General features: G+C 42.3%; 1 protein-coding gene across 3 annotated transcripts in view; it reads right to left on the reverse strand.

The window, feature by feature from the left end:
* The window catches only part of ZNF585A (zinc finger protein 585A), a 67298-nt gene that overhangs the window by 25005 nt on the left and 26324 nt on the right, over positions 1 to 15969 (reverse strand). For all 3 annotated transcript variants that reach the window (XR_010131963.1, XR_010131962.1, XR_010131961.1), the window contains exons 6-7: positions 11114 to 11205; positions 1721 to 1847 (exon numbers count right to left, since the gene is read on the reverse strand). The gene's annotated coding sequence lies outside the window, so the exon portion shown is untranslated. The remainder of the gene's footprint in view (positions 1 to 1720; positions 1848 to 11113; positions 11206 to 15969) is intronic.

Here is a 15969-nt window from a genome sequence, read left to right on the forward strand (position 1 = left end):
AGGCAGGAGAATGGCGTGAACCCAGGAGGTGGAGCTTGCAGTGAGCCGAGATCGCGCCACTGCACTCCAGCCTGGGTGACAGAGTGACAGTGTCTCAAAAAAAAAGCTAAGGAGGAGAACCAATAATAGAGGAAAACCAAGAAACTGGAATCACAAAAGCCAAATAAAAGTGAATTGAAGGAGAATCAACAGGTATCAGATAGCTTTGGCAGACTGATTATACAACACGAGGTTTGAAACGGCCATTGAATTTATCAGTATCCATGTCAGTAACTTTGAGAAGAGCACAGGGTTTTTTTTCTTTGTTTATTTCTGGTGTATTGACTTTGGAGTGATAGAAGCAAAAGCTTGAAAAGATAGTTGAGGATGAGTACAGAGAACACTGCATGAGGGACACAGCAAGCCACAGGCACATATGTTAGCCCAGCCTCCAGGTAACAGTGGAAACCCTGCAGGAGAGTCACATGCACACCCTCAGATCAGTCTGAGGGAAGGATCCCATGTTGTATCCTTTGCTCCTGAAGTTTTCTCAGCCTGGTCAGCCTCCTCAACACCTAGAATCCCTGGAACTTCTGCTTGACCTCCTGAAGGAAATAGACCAGAGCCTAAACTCAATGCACAGCTGCAGAGTTCCTGGATCCAATGCTGCAAGGACTCATCCAGAGCAACCACAGAGGTCATTGAGATGCAAATGCACTGCTAGTGCCATGTACGTGTGCAGTTGGAGGATCAGTTTGAACTTCCAGACACCAGGCTCACACAGATGCAAAGAGAAGGGTGGAGCTGGTGCCAGAAAAAGAGCTGGCTGCTATCTTCCCTTACTCAGGTCTGAATAACCACAACTGGGTCTCCTTGGACACTCTATTAAAGGACAAAATTAGGGCTTAAGGTATGCCCTCTGGACTCCCCTTTAAATCACAGGCAAACAGCAAATAACGCAAGCTCTAAAATACCCAAACAGGAACTATAATGGAAAAAAAATCGCAAGCTGAGGGTCAAACAGAAATACAGGAATAGGTTAAATAGAAGAACTGCAGACCTGAAAAGGCTCGACGCCAGTGCAGCCACAAAGAGAAAAAATTACATATCACTCAAGAAGGAAAAGAAAAATGTCGATGAAATTAAACACAATGTTTATTAGAACGACAAGACTGGCTATGACTGGATAATCATCTTGTGAATAGTGAAGCCATCTGAATAGGCACAGACAGAGTTAACTTGTTGGTAAAAGTAATGGAAACCCACAACTCCATAATAATCACACCTGCCCAATCATTAACAAATTAATGTGGAGAAAGCAGCACTATAGAAATGGATCCCCAAGAATGTTGGCCCTGATGAACTGGAAAATTATTTTTGTTGATAAGATTAAGCCTGACAAAAATCTAGACCCATCAGAAATAGGGAAGACAAAAAAAGACGGCGGTCATGGAACAGGCTAGAGCTCACCCATGATAAATCACAGCCAACTACCATATGGAACTGGGAACAAATGCAAAATGAAGACTATTTCACTAGACACCACACATAGACACACAAAAACACAAAATTACATTCACACACACAGACATACAACAGTGACACAGAAACACACACTCAGGCAGCTCCTGAGGCTGCAGGGTTCTGCTGTCTGTGATGAAGTCCCTCTAGGAAAAGAGCAGCCTTGAGACACAGGCCAGTCCTCAAGGTGACAAGAGGGACAACTTTTGGGGAGACTCACCCGCACACTGTCTAGGCGGGCCTGAGGCTGGGATCCCGTGGTGAATTTCTGGGGCTCCCCTTGATGTTTCTTCAGCCTCTTCAGCCCTCCATGATGCCTAGGATCCCAAGACCATCCTGTTGAACCCCTGGAGAAGACAAACCAGAGCCCAAGGCCAATGAACTGCCACAGAGGGCTCCCGCTCCGGTGGTGGAGGAAAAGAGGTTGCACGGGACAGAAGGCCCGTCCTAGCCATCCTGTCCTCAACCCCCACTTCACTGGACTTCTTCCTGAGTTCCTGGTGGAGGAAGAGCTTCAGGGCAGGAGATTGGTACTCCTTACTCCTCTTTGGATCTGATTCTGGATTGGATGCTGTGGGCAGAAATTGGGTCAGATGGGGGTGAAAATAAAATCTGGTGAGGTGTGGAAGGGGCTGCTGGGGCACACAGACACCTGAGTTCCCCAGGGAAGGTAGCAAAAAATTCACTGACCCATGAGCCCACTTCCTCTCTTCATCCTGGCCTTAGCAGGGCCCTGCCCTGGCCTCAAAGCCCAGGGGCTCCCGCTTGTCACCACTGTCCAGGAAATGTGGAAATGAGGACAAATGCAAGGTGGGGCAAAGGCAACCACACCTGGAACTATCATTCCACAGGGGCAGATGGGTTGGGAGTGTCTCTGAGGCAGCTGGGATAATTCCAGGACAGACAGTAGTGTCCAGGCATGCTATCAAGGGGCACTGAGGACCCCCAAGAAAGCAAAGAAGAATCAAAGGACTCCTGAGACTGAAAAAGGGCCTGTGCTGGAGTCCAAGCCACCTATGGGGATTCCTGCCAGAAGACCCACGAGGTTTCTGCAAAGTGTACCCATGCTCAACTCCAACACGGGGGACCCCTAACACAGCCTCACCTGCATCCAGCCAATCCCCAGTCCCTTTTATTCAATAAAAAAAATAAGTGGCAGCCAAAGGATTCAGTGCTGGAAAGCAGTCACATCCAGGAACAGGGGAGTTAGATATCCCTCAAGAGTGAGAAAATGGAAACAAAATGCAAGACAACCTCAATTAGAAGGCAAAGGCCAGCCATGGGTGTCTACCTCTCATCCTGTGTGAATCACGCAGCCATCTGATTGGATATTGTGAGCAATTGTCTTTTTGTTTTTTGTTTTTGTTTGTTCATTTGGTTTTTGGTGAAAGCTATGAAAACCTAGAGCTCCATGATCATCACACCTGCCTAATAATTAAAGATGTGTGGAGAAGGAAACACTCATGAAATGGACCCCCCAGAATATTGTCCTTGGTGAACTGGGAAATATTTTTTGTTGATAAGATTGAGCCAGACCAAAAAAATCTAGGCCCATCAAAAATATGGAAGACAATAAAAGATAGAGGGCATAGTAAGAGAACAGAGGCAATGTTGGGGAAATTACTCCCACTGCCATGTGGATGCAGGAGTGAGTGCAAAACTTGTGACCTAGCCAGAAAGGCTGCAGTTTGATTTAAAGAGATTGTTCACACGTTATTGTGTTCTTCTCAATATTGAATCATGGTGAGTTTTGATGTGACTATTAAGGGAAAGGAAGAATGGAGTTAGAAGCATCTTCTTTGACATCTGACTACACCACTCCTGCTCATGGAAAACGTGTTCCTGCAAGGTTTCTGTTGTTGGTTGTGGTATTGTCACTTTATTTTAGAAAAGTTGGCCTCTCCAGAGACAAGGCTATTTTTATTCCTCCTGGTGCCAAGCAGGCCCCCGCCTCGCCCAGGCCTTAACAAAACACAAGCTGGAACCACACAGAAAACAGATTACACACAGCCCAAGCAGAAACACAAGGAGAGGTAAACCAGAAGGAAGCCAGACAAAAGAAACCCCTTCCAGTGCACAAGGCACATTTGTCCCACCAGATACCACAAAGAGAAGACACACACACAAACACATCCCACACAAATACACACACAGATATACAACACTTACGAAGTGCTGACTAGCTACAGCCAGTTTGGACCAATAAGTATTCATTTATGCCAGTTCTAATTTTTCATCGCTGGTTCTGACTGGTTTAGAATGGCTTCAACTGGCCAGAACCTATTTAGTGAGACTATAGTGAATTTGACCAGCTTGGACCTGTTTTGACTGGCCAAAATCAGTTTATGCCAGTTCTGGTCTTTGTTGGTTTTGACCAGATTAGACTCATTTCAACTGGCCACAACTGTTTTATGCCCAGTAAAAATGGCCTCAACAGGTTTTGACCACTTTCTTATATCATCTATATCCTTATGTAACCCTTGTTATTTTTTATGAGAGACTTCTTACCAAATGAGGGACACAAGAAATATTAGAACTTGAGCACACAAACAAGAACCACTCATAACCTACAGGAGAATTATCATTATTGTAGATGAAAGAGGACCTTCCATATTTTCCCTTAGACCTTAGAATCTTTTTCAGTCTTTCGGTGTACAATTTTGAGCACGTGTTTTTACTGGTTTTCACAATCTGGAATTGTTTTATGCCAATTGTGATCAGTCTAAGTTGGTTCTGACCAGCTTAGACCAGTTCCAACTGGTCAAAACTGGTTTGTACTGGGTATTACTGGCCTTGACCAGCCTGAACCAGTTTTGATTGGGCAAAATCAGTTCATGCCTATTCCAAATGGTCTTGCCATTTCTGACCAGTTTAGATCAGTTCCTCTGACCAAAAATGACTGATACTGGCTCTGACTGGCTACAACTGGCTTGAACAAATAAGCACCAATTTATGCCACTTCTAATTTGTCATAGCTGGTTCCAACCAACTTAGAATGGTTTCAGCTGGCTACAACCACTTAAGAGGGGCTTATAATTAGCCTTGACCAGCTTGCACCTGTTTTGACCAGCCAAAATCTGCATATGCCAGTTCTGACTACTCTTGGCCAGTTCTGAAAGGTTTACACTGATTTCAACTGGCCACAATCAGTATAGATGGAGTATAACAAGCCTCAACAGGTTTTGATCACTTCAATGTAGAATCTATAGCATCACATAGGCCTTGTTAGTTTCTTTTTGACATATTTCTTACAAAATCAGAGACAACTAGACACACAAGCAAGAAACACTCAAAACCCTTTGAAGAAAGTTTCACTATTGTAGATTAAAGGAGACCTTCTATGTTCCCTTAGACTTAGAATACTTTTCACTCTTTCATTGTGAAACCAGCCCAATTTTCCAACAAGCTGGATGTCCATAAAACTGAAGCTTGAGAAACTTACATTTGTACAATGAAATACATTTGCTGCTTGTTGACCAACTCCTTTTCTTTCCCCCTCCTGTTTTTATTTGGGGCTATATAAACCCTTAACTTTAGTCAAGGAGGAGGGATGAATTTGAGGTTTGGCTCCCATCTCACAAGCTGATGTGACCTGTGCAATAGTAAGCCTGCCTCCCTGGCAATACTCAACTCACTGATTGGCTTTTTGTGTATTGACCAATGGGACCCAAACATAACCCCTGGTGTTTGGTAACAATTGTACGATTTTGAGCACTGGTTTTGACTAGTTTTATAAGCCAGAAACTTTTTTTTTTTTTTTTTGAGATGGAGTCTCACACTGTTGCCTGGGCTTGAGTGCAGTGGCGCAATCTCGGCTCACTGCAACCTCTGCCTCCCAGGTTCAAACGATTCTCCTTGCCTCAGCCTCCCAAGTAGCTGGAATTACAGGTGCACACCACCATGCCCAGCTACTTTTTTTGTATTTTTAGTAGGGAAGGGGTTTCACTATGTTGGCCAGGCTGGACTCGAACTCCTGACCTCTTGATTCACCCACCTCAGCCTCCCAAAATGCTGGAAATACAGGCATGAGCCACCATGCCTGGCCAAGCCAGAAACATTTTATGCCAGGTGTGACTAGTCTTGGCTGGTTCCAATCAGTTTGGGTCAATTTCAACTGACTGCAATCAGTTAAGACTGGCTCTGACTGGCTGCAACCAGTTTGAAATGACCATAATTGGTTAATGCTGGTTCTGACTGGTCATGGCTGGTTCCAAATGGTGTAGATTGGTTTCAACTGCCCAAAATCTGTGTAGCTAGTGTAAAAGGAAAATAAATATCAGGACCCCAAAATCACTAAACCAAAGGAAAAAGTCAAGCTGAGAACTGCATCAGGCAAACCCTGTCTCCCATTTTATTTCTAAATATGATAGCTACAAAGATAAAAAACTATTATACATACCTCCCTCACAATTTGTCCACAAGAAAATTTCTCGTGGGCCTCAAGATCTTTACCCTAAAACAGTGCTGTTGAATTTAACCCTGGTAAAGTAACTTGATAGTTTATCTTCACCGGTGTGAGACAGAGAACAGAACTCAATCATCCCTCTGCTCACCTGAGACAAATGCACATCTGATTGCTTTCTCTTCCCTATTGTTTACGTAAAAATTCAGATTCACTAAGCCAGACTAAGGATTCAGTAAAAGGCTAATCAGAGACTCAAAAGAATGCAACAACTTGCCTCTTAGCTACCTATGACCTGGAAGCCCCCACTTCAAGTTGTCCTGTATTTCCAGACTGAACCAATGTATACCTTACACATACTGATTGATGTCTCATGTCTCCCTAAAATGTATAAAACCAAGCTGTGCCCCAAAAACCTTGGGCACATGTCATCAGGACCTCCTGAGGCTGTGTCATGGGGTGTCCTTAACATTGGCAAAATAAACTTTCTAAATTGATTGAGACCTGTCTCAGATACTTTGGGTTCACAATGGGCTACATCTGGCCTTGACTGGCTTGGACTGGTTTTGACTGGCCACAATTGGTTTATGTCAGTTTTGACTGGTCTTGGCCATTTCTAACAAGTTTACACCAGTTTCACCTGACCACAAATGGTTCTGACTGGCTCTGTCTGGCTACTATCAGTTTTGACAGACTGAAATTACTTTATTCTCTTTCTGACTTGTTATGGCTAGCTTTGACCAGCTTTTACCAGTTTCAACTGGCCATGACTGGTTTGGATGAGCTATAACTGGCATTAACCACTTTTGACCACTTCTTTGTAGAATCTGTATTCTCATGTAATCCTTATCAGTCTCTTTTTGAGGGACTTTTTACCAAATGGGAGACATTAGTAAAACTAGAACTTGAATGCACAAAGAACTGTACAAGAACCCATATTGTGGTTTCCATGGAAAGGAACTAGAGAGGCAGGGTATGCAGGTTTAGGATTCATTCATTTTAAAATTTCAATGGGCCCTGAGGTATAAGGGCTGGCCCTAGTGGTTTCATATGTGGCCCTGGGGTGGCTACAGCAGGTGTTTTTAGTGGCCCAGATTGTGAGAGCTTAATAAGGCAAGTGGTTGGGGCTGTAGATTCTGGGTTGGTTGATTTGTATTTGAAAGGCACGTTCCTGGGAGGAGGTCTCTGAAGCAGGGGTGGGATGAGGGAGGCAGGAGACCAAGACAAGGTAATACAGATATATTGTTGGATTGCCCAGAACAATATGTGTCCAGCACATACATCTAGGGCAGATGCAAAAGCATCAAGTTTACAGAAGCTTATGCTTAATACTGGCTTGAGCTGGCCTTTCCCCAGTGATTGGTTTCATGTGCTTATTAATGTATTACAATATACAGACTATACCTTTGGGAAAATGTCTATTGAAGTCCTTTGTCATTTTTAATTGACTTGTTTACTTTTGGTTATTGTTGAATTTTAGACGTTCTTTGTATGTTCTGGGTACTAGTCCTTTATCAGATAAATGATTTGCCAATAGTGTTTTCTCCCATTTTGTGGGTTGCCTTATTACTCTAATGATAGTATCCTCTGATGCACAAAAGTTTTAAATTTTAATGAAGGCCAATTTTTCTATTTTTTCTTTTGTTGCCTGTGCTTTTCGTGTCATATCCAAGAACCAAATCTAATGTCATGAAGCTTTTGCCCTATGTTTTCTTCTAAGAGTTACATAGTTTAAGCTGTTACATTTAGGTATTTGTTCTACTTTGAGTTATTTTTTGTATATGGTGTTAGGTAAGGATCTAAATTCGTTCTTCTGCATGTTGAGATCTAGTTTTTCCAAACACTTTTGTTCAGAAGGCTGTTTTCTCCCCAATGTGGGAAATGAATGGTCTTGATACCCTTTCCAAAAAATCATTTGACCGTATATGTGAGGGTTTATTTCTGAGATCTCTATTATTCCATTGGTTTATGTGTCTTTTTGTTTGCCAGTACTACACTGTTTTGGTTACTGTAGCATTGTAGTAAGTTTTTAATCAGGAAATGTGAGCCTTCCAACCTTATTCTTTCTCAAGATTGTTTTAGCTATTCAGGGTCTTTTCAGATTCCATATGAATTTTATGATAAAATTTTCAATTTCTCCATAAAATATATGTAGATTGCCTTAGATAGTACTGACTCCCAAAATGCAAATATTGGTCTATATGATGGTGTCCTAAAGGTCTCTTAGGGTCTATTCACTTTTTCCAGTCTTTTTTTTTTCTATTCCTCAGACTTTATTATTTTAATTTTCATATCTTCAAACTTGCTCATTCATTCTTCGGCCTGCTCAAATCTGCCTTTGAACCCCTTGAGACTTTTTCATTTCAGCTACTGTACTCCAGAATTTTTTTGTTTTCTATTTCTTTATTGATATATCTATTTTGTTCATACAATGTGTTCTAGCCAGTTACTGCCCAAAGAAGTCTACAGTCAATGCTATTCCTATCAAAATACTGTCATTTTTCACAGAAATAAAAAAAAAACTACTCTAAAATTTATACAGAATCAAAAAGGAGTCCAAATAACCAAAGCAATTCTAAACAGAAAGAACAAAGCTGGAGGCATCACATTACCCAACTTCAAACTACTATAAAGCTACAGTAACCAAAACAGCATGGCACTGGTAATTAATAAACAAATAAATAAAAAATAAATAAAACAAAACCCACAAACCCACATACACCAATGGAACAGAATAGAGAACCAAGATATAAAGCCACATACCTACAGTCATCTGATCTTTGACAAAGTTGACAAAAATAAGCACAGCAGAAAGAATTCCCTATTCAATAAACAATGCTGGGATAACTGGCTAGACATATGCAAAAGAATGAAACTGGACTCTGACCTTTCAAAATATAAAAAAATTAATTTGAGGTGGACTAAAGATTAAATGTAAGACCTCAGGCCAGGCGCGGTGGCTCACAGCTGTAATCCAGGCACTGTGGGAGGCCAAGGCGGGCCAATCACCTGAGGTCAGGTGTTCGAGACCAGCCTGGCCAACATGGTGAAACGCCGTCTCTACTAAAAACACAAAAATTAGCCTGGCGTGACAGCAGGCGCCTGTAATCCCAGCTACTCAGGAGGCTGAGGCAGGAGAATGGTTTGAATCTAGGAGGCAGAAGTTGCAGTGAGCCAAGATCATGCCACTGCACTCCAGCCTGGGTGACAGGGTGAGACTCTGTCTCAAAAAGAAAAAAAAAAAAAAAAGACCTCAAACTATAAAAATCTTAGAAGAAAACCTAGGAAATACCCTTCTCAACACTGGCTTTGGCAAAGAACTTATGGCTAAGTCCTCAAAAGCAAGTGCAACAAAAACAAAAACTGACAAATGGGACTTAATGAAACTAAAGATCTTCTGCACAGCAAAAGAAACTATTAACAAAGTAAACAGACAACCTACAGAATGAGAGAAAATATTCACAAACTATGCATCTAACAAAGGTCTAACATTCAGAATCTATAAGGAACCTAAACAAATCAAACAAAAAACAAATCAATTTAAAAATGGGCAAAGGACAGACACTTCTCAAAAGAAGACATACAAGTGTCCAACAAACATGAAAAAATGCTCAGCATCCCTAATCATCAGAGAAATGCAAATCAAAACCACAATGAGATACCATCTCACACCAGTCAGAATGGCGACTGTAAAAAAGTAACAGGTGATGACAAGGCTGTGGAGAAAAGGGAATGCGTATACACTGTTAGCGGGAATGTAAATTTAGTTCAGCCACCGTGGAAAGCAGTTTGGAGATTTCTCAAAGAACCTAGAACTACCATTTGACCTGACAACCCCATTCCTGGGTATATACACAAAGGAAAAATATATTGCTCTACCAAAAGACACATGCACTCATATGTTCATTGTGAATAGCATTGCAGTGCTATTCACAATGGCAAAGACAAGGAATCAACCTAGGTGCCCATCAGTGGTGAACTGGATAAGGAAAATGTGTTACATACATACCATGGAATACTACACAGCCACAACAAAGTGTGAAGTCATGTCATTGATCCAGTTGGAGGCCATTATCCTAAGCTAATTAACGTGGCAACCGAAAACCAAATACCACATGTTTTCACTTATAAGTGGGAGCTAAGCATTGAGTGCACCTGGACATAAAGATGGGAACAATAGTCACTGCGGATGACTAGAGGAGGGAGAGAGAAAGGAGGATGTGGGCTGAAAAACGACCTATTGGGTAGTATACTTACTACCTGAGTGACAGGATCATGTGTACCCCAAACCTCAGCATCACACAACATACTCATCTAGCAAACTTGCACATGTACCCACTCAATCCAAAATAAAACTTAGGAAAAAAAAGAGAAAAGCAACTAAATGAGTTTTTGTGTAGAAAACAAATAATTGGGTCTTATTTTTATAAGCACTTTGACACTTAGTGTCTTTTAGTGATTGTTGCATGTTTCTTTTTATGTACAATTTGCATGCAACGAAATGCATAAATCTTAAGTGTACCATTTGCTGTTTTGACAAATGCATAACATGTTGAATATTTATGTTTAGCAAACCTGTTCAGCATCAAGCTCCTGCCCCAACACTTCCCAGTCTGCAGACGGCCACTTTGCTGGCTGTAACCCTTTATAAAAAATAAAGTCTCCTTGTTTTTTAAATTTAAATAGTGTGTGGCCAGGCATGGTGGCTCATGCCTGTAATCCCAGCATTTGGGGAGGCCAGGGTGGGTGGATCATTTGAGGTCAGGAGTTCAAGACCAGCCTGGCCAACATGGTGAAACCCCATCTCTATTAAAAATACAAAAAAAATTAGCCAGACCTGGTGGCATGCACCTGTAATCCCAGCTACTTGGGAGGCTGAGGCAGGAGAATCACTTGAACCCGAGAGGTAGAGGTTGCAGTGAGCCGAGATCACACCACTGCACTCCAGCCTGGGCGACAGAGTGAGACTCCATCTCAAAAAAACAAAACAAAACAAAACAACAACTGTAGTTTTTCTTAAAGTTAACATATCCTTATCAGTACTTAGTGGCCCATGAAGGGAAGGTAAAAAGGGTAGCTCCATTTGGTCCTACCTAATTAATGTTTCCTCTGTCTTAGCTTGGGCTGCCATAACAAAATTGCATATACTTGGTGGCTTAACAAAATGGAACAAAAATGAATTTTCTTAACAACAAAAATTAATTTGCTCACAGTTCTGGAAGCTGGAAAGTCCAAGGTAAGGTGCCAGCACGGTCCGCTTTTGGTGAGGGCTGCCTTCTTGCTACGTCCTCATACGGCTTTTCCTAGGTGCAGGAGACAGAGAGAGAGAGAGAGAGAGCCTCTCTTCCTATTTTTGTAAGACCACCAATCCTACCAGATGAGGATCCCACCCTTATGAACTTAATTAACTTCAATTACCTCCTAAAGGCTCTATCTCCAAAATAGCCACATTGAGGGTTAGAGCTTCAACCTCTGAATTTTGGGGACACAGTTTAGTTCATTGCACCCTCCAAAGGATACTCCTCTCCTTTGACATGTGTGGTGTTAACCACAACCATCAAGGGGTGGATAGCGTTCCTTATTATAAAACTTCAGCATCCAAAAGCTTGGAGCTACCCTTGGTTCTGGAAGCTTCCTTACTTTTACTTTGAAGTTTTCAGTTCCAATTGGGGTAGACCCTCATCCCAACTGTAGATGAATCATTTTTCTTCTTGGCCAAGCTGGAGACTGCATGGAATCACTTTTATTCTTCTGCAATATCATTCCAAAGTCAGGAGAGACAGCTTTAAATTACAGCACCTGGCTGAGACCTGGGAAGCTTGCCCCATATTCCCGACATTCCGCACTGTGGCCTTCCATTGAGTGACTGCAGCTGACTGCCAATTCCCAGAACCATAAGCTTATGTTTACAATCAAGGACTCTTCCACCTGCCTTACACACAAACTCAGCAGACTCATTTTAATTTTTTTTAGTTACTTTTTTTTTTCTTTAGATGGAGTCTCGCTGTGTAGCCCAGGCTGGAGTGCAGTGGTGGGATCTCAGCTCACTGCAGCCTCTGCCTCCCAAGTTCAAGCAATTCTCCTGCCTCAGCCTCCCGGGTAACTAGGACTACAGTGTGTGCCACCACGCCCAGCTAATTTTGTGTGTGTGTGTGTGTGTGTATTTTTAGTAGAGATGGGGTTTCACCGTGTTAGCCAGGATGGCCTCGATCTCCTGATCTCGTGATCTGCCCGCCTCGGCCTCCCAGAGGGCTGGGATTACAGGCGTGAGCCACCGCGCCCAGCCCATTTTAATTTATTTTACCTCCTACAGGTGGTCCTGACGCATACACACTGAACAAACATGCGTGTGACATATGAACCATGTTCACTTTGGGGTAGAGACACAACATTTAAATTTATTACAGTTAGGTCCTATATATCAAAAGGTCTTTTCAGGTCAGGAAGCCACACAAGTGCGCAGTGTGTGTATACTAGCCAGGACCAGTCTGTGCTCAGTGGCCTTTTCATCAGGAGAAAGTTACTGAAGTTAGTCTCTTGTCCAGTCAAAGCTATAGTTATAGCTGGTGGAATAGGGGGTGGGGGTCAGTCAGCATCTGGTGGAGCTGCAAATTGTTTTAATATTGTTTATGTTGAGGCCAGTGCTTGTTTAGCTGCCAGAGAGGAAAAAAAAAACAACCTTGTGGCAGTTAGAACATACTTTATTTTTATTTATTTTATTTTTTTTGAGATGGAGTTTCGCCTCACCATAACCTCTGCCTTCCGGGTTCAAGCAATTCTCCTGCCTCAGCCTCCTGAGTAGCTGGGATTACAGGCATGCGCCACCACACCCAGCTAATTTTGTATTTTTAATAGAGATGGGGTTTCACCATGTTGGTCAGGCTGGTCTCGAACTCCTGACCTCAGGTGATCCTCCCGCCTTGGCCTCCCAAAGTACTGGGATTACAGGCGTGAGCCACTGTGCCCGGCCAGAAAATAATTTATTCCTTAAGTGTAGGGGGATGTGACCTATCCCTTGCCTGGCATGGCTTTGCGTCCAGCTTATGTCTTATTGCCACAAAGCATCTGTTCTGTCAATCTTATGATCTCTGTTTTAACATTCATGTTGGTCAGTTGTTATATTTAAACCACAAAAGAGAGGGATATAATGAGGCCTGTCTAACCTTCCATCCTGTCATGGCTGGGAACTAAGTATTTAAGAGTTTTCTGGGGGCTGGGCACGGTGGCTTTACACCTGTAATCCCAGCACTTTGGGAGGCCGAGGCAGCCAGATCACCAGAGGTCGGGAGTTCAAGACCAGCCTGACCAACATGGAGAAACCCCGTCTCTACTAAAAATACAAAATTAGCTGGGCGTGGTGGCGCATGCCTGTAGTCCCAGCTACTCAGAAGGCTGAGGCAGGAGAATCCGTTGAACCTGGGAGGCAGAGGTTGCAGTGAGCCGAGATTGTGTCACTGCACTCCAGCCTGGGCAACAAGAGCAAAACTCTGTCTCAAAACCAAAAAAAAGGAGTTTTCTGGGGTCCCCTTGGCCACAAGGGGGTCCATTCAGTTGGGGAGTGGCTTAGGATTTTAAGTTTACAAATCTTAGGGAAAGACTCCCAGGAGAATAAGTGAAAACATAAAGCCATATCATGGAAAGATTTAAGTGTTCGTCACTGTTATAATAGGCAGAGTTATAATATTAAAATAATGATAATAATGATGATGTTAACAATGTCCTCTTCCTATGGGGCGGGGATGCAGGAATAGCCAGCCTTCTCAGGAGAAGTATTATGGCTACACTATTACTACTGTATTACTTTATAACTACAGCACGATTATACTATAACCAAGCCTGGGAGTGATCACACTAATGATGGCCTTTCAGGTGCAGCATTGCATAGGGGTTAATAGAATGGACTCTTTAGCTGGCCAGCCCGGGTTTGAATTTCCCTGTGCTATTTAAAAGTTTTGTGATCTTGGAAAATTCCTTTATTCCTCTGTGACACATTCTTTGTGTGGGAAACGAGTATAATAATTGTGCTCATCTCAAGCATTAGGAGGACTGAATGAACCTAGAACATGGCCTGGTGCACATTAAACACTTAACTAAAATTTGCTGTCATCATTATTGTCATCACAATCAGCACTGTGTATTGGGTGCCACATCATTTATGCTTCACAAATACCTTATAATGTGTGGACTATTTCCCTCTGGGTTACGAGATTGTCATTAGTCAACAGTGGTATCAATTGCAATGATAATGGTAATATAAATGCAAATGACCACAATGTCAGTGTGGTAGCCAGCCTCCAAGATTGCCCTCAATCAATCTTATCTCCTGGTATTCAAACTCCATAGAGTCTTCTTTCACGATAAATAGACTGACCACTGTAACCAATACCTTCACTATGTGGTGAACACACTCAAGTATTCTTATGGTGGGTTCCATGTGGTGAGAAACTGAGGCCTTTCATCTTCTGCTCATAGTCACGTGAGCTTAGAATCAGATCCAATTAGCCCCAGTTAGCCTTCAGATGACTGCAATTCTAGCCAACATCCTGACTGCAACCTCATGAGAGTTCCTGAGCCAGAACCACCTAGCTAAACTGTGCCTAGATTTCCAGTCCTCAGAGAGTATGTAGGAGAATAAGTGTTTATTATTATGTCACGCCACTAAGTTTTGAGTAATATGTTACACATAGCGATAGATAATTAATATGGTTGTCCTAGTCTGTTTGGGATGCTATAGCAAAATCCCTAGGCTGGGGGATTTATAAAGAAGACAAATTTATTGCTCACAGTTCTGGTGGCTGAAAAGTCCAAGATCAAGATGCCAACACATTCAGCGTCAGGTGAGAGTTGTCTGCTTCACAGACGGTGACTACTTGCTGTGTTCTCGCATGGCAGAAAGGAAAAGAAACTCCCTTGGCCCTCTTTTGTAAGGCCATGAATTGCATTCCTGAAAGCAAAGCCCTCATGACCTAATCACCTACCAAAGACTCCATCTCTTAATATTATCTCAATGGGAAACTGATTTCAATATGTAAATGTGGTGGGGGAAGGCACAAATTTAGACCATTGCAACAGTCAACGCTGTATTGTAAATGTGCCCATTTTCCGCAATATAATAGAACACACCATGGGTTTTCAGGATTGGCATTTATTATAGGCACAAACTTAATATAACTCAAATGATTGTATTAATATGCTTCTTATATTGTCCTATTTCACAAATGTAAACAGAGAACACAATTTTTTGTTTTAATAGCAGCATTCCTTGTTATAATAAATATTAAAATAACTCCATAATAAAATCACTAAGGATGTAACCTAATTGTGCTGATTTCACAGAGGGTGGAAAACATCAGCCCAGGGGTGGGACTACTGTGTTTATATAATACAAACACCTGAAGGTGGCAGAAACTAGCAGAGACAGAGGATTTCTTAGCATCAGAATTGATATGTTGTTATTTATGATATCTTAATAATTTAGAGGCATATAATAATGACAAGGATTCTGATATTTGTTATAAAGTATAATTGTGTTGATTATATTTAAAACCATTAATTGAAACAATATAATTATAGAATTAAGTAAAACTGTAAGTGGTATGCTATGGCATGGTGTACGGTATGGTACGGTATGAGGAATGTGGAGTAGAGTGTGGTGGGGAGGTGTAGGATATACCATAAATAGTCACACTGGGTTGGGCGAGGTGGCTCAGGCCTGTAATCCCAACGCTTTGGGTGGCCGAGGTGGGCAAATCATGAGGTCAGGAGATTGAGACCATCCTGGCCAACATGGTGCAACCCCGTCTCTACTAAAAATACAAAAAATTAGCTGGGTGTGGTGGTGGGTGCCTGTAATCCCAGCTACTCGGAGGCTGAGGCAGGAGAATCACTTGAACCCGGGAGGCAGAGGTTGCAGTGAGCCAAGATCACGCCACTGCACTCCAGCCTGGCAACAGAGTGAGACTCCATCTCAAAAAAAATAAAAATAAAAAATAGTCACATTGGCACTAGTAGCCCATTTGAGAGCTGAGGGTGGAGGGTGTGATTCATCCTGGCATTATGGGAAGTGT

This window comes from Gorilla gorilla, chromosome 20 (genome assembly GCF_029281585.2).
Source record: "Gorilla gorilla gorilla isolate KB3781 chromosome 20, NHGRI_mGorGor1-v2.1_pri, whole genome shotgun sequence".
Lineage (NCBI taxonomy): Eukaryota > Metazoa > Chordata > Mammalia > Primates > Hominidae > Gorilla > Gorilla gorilla.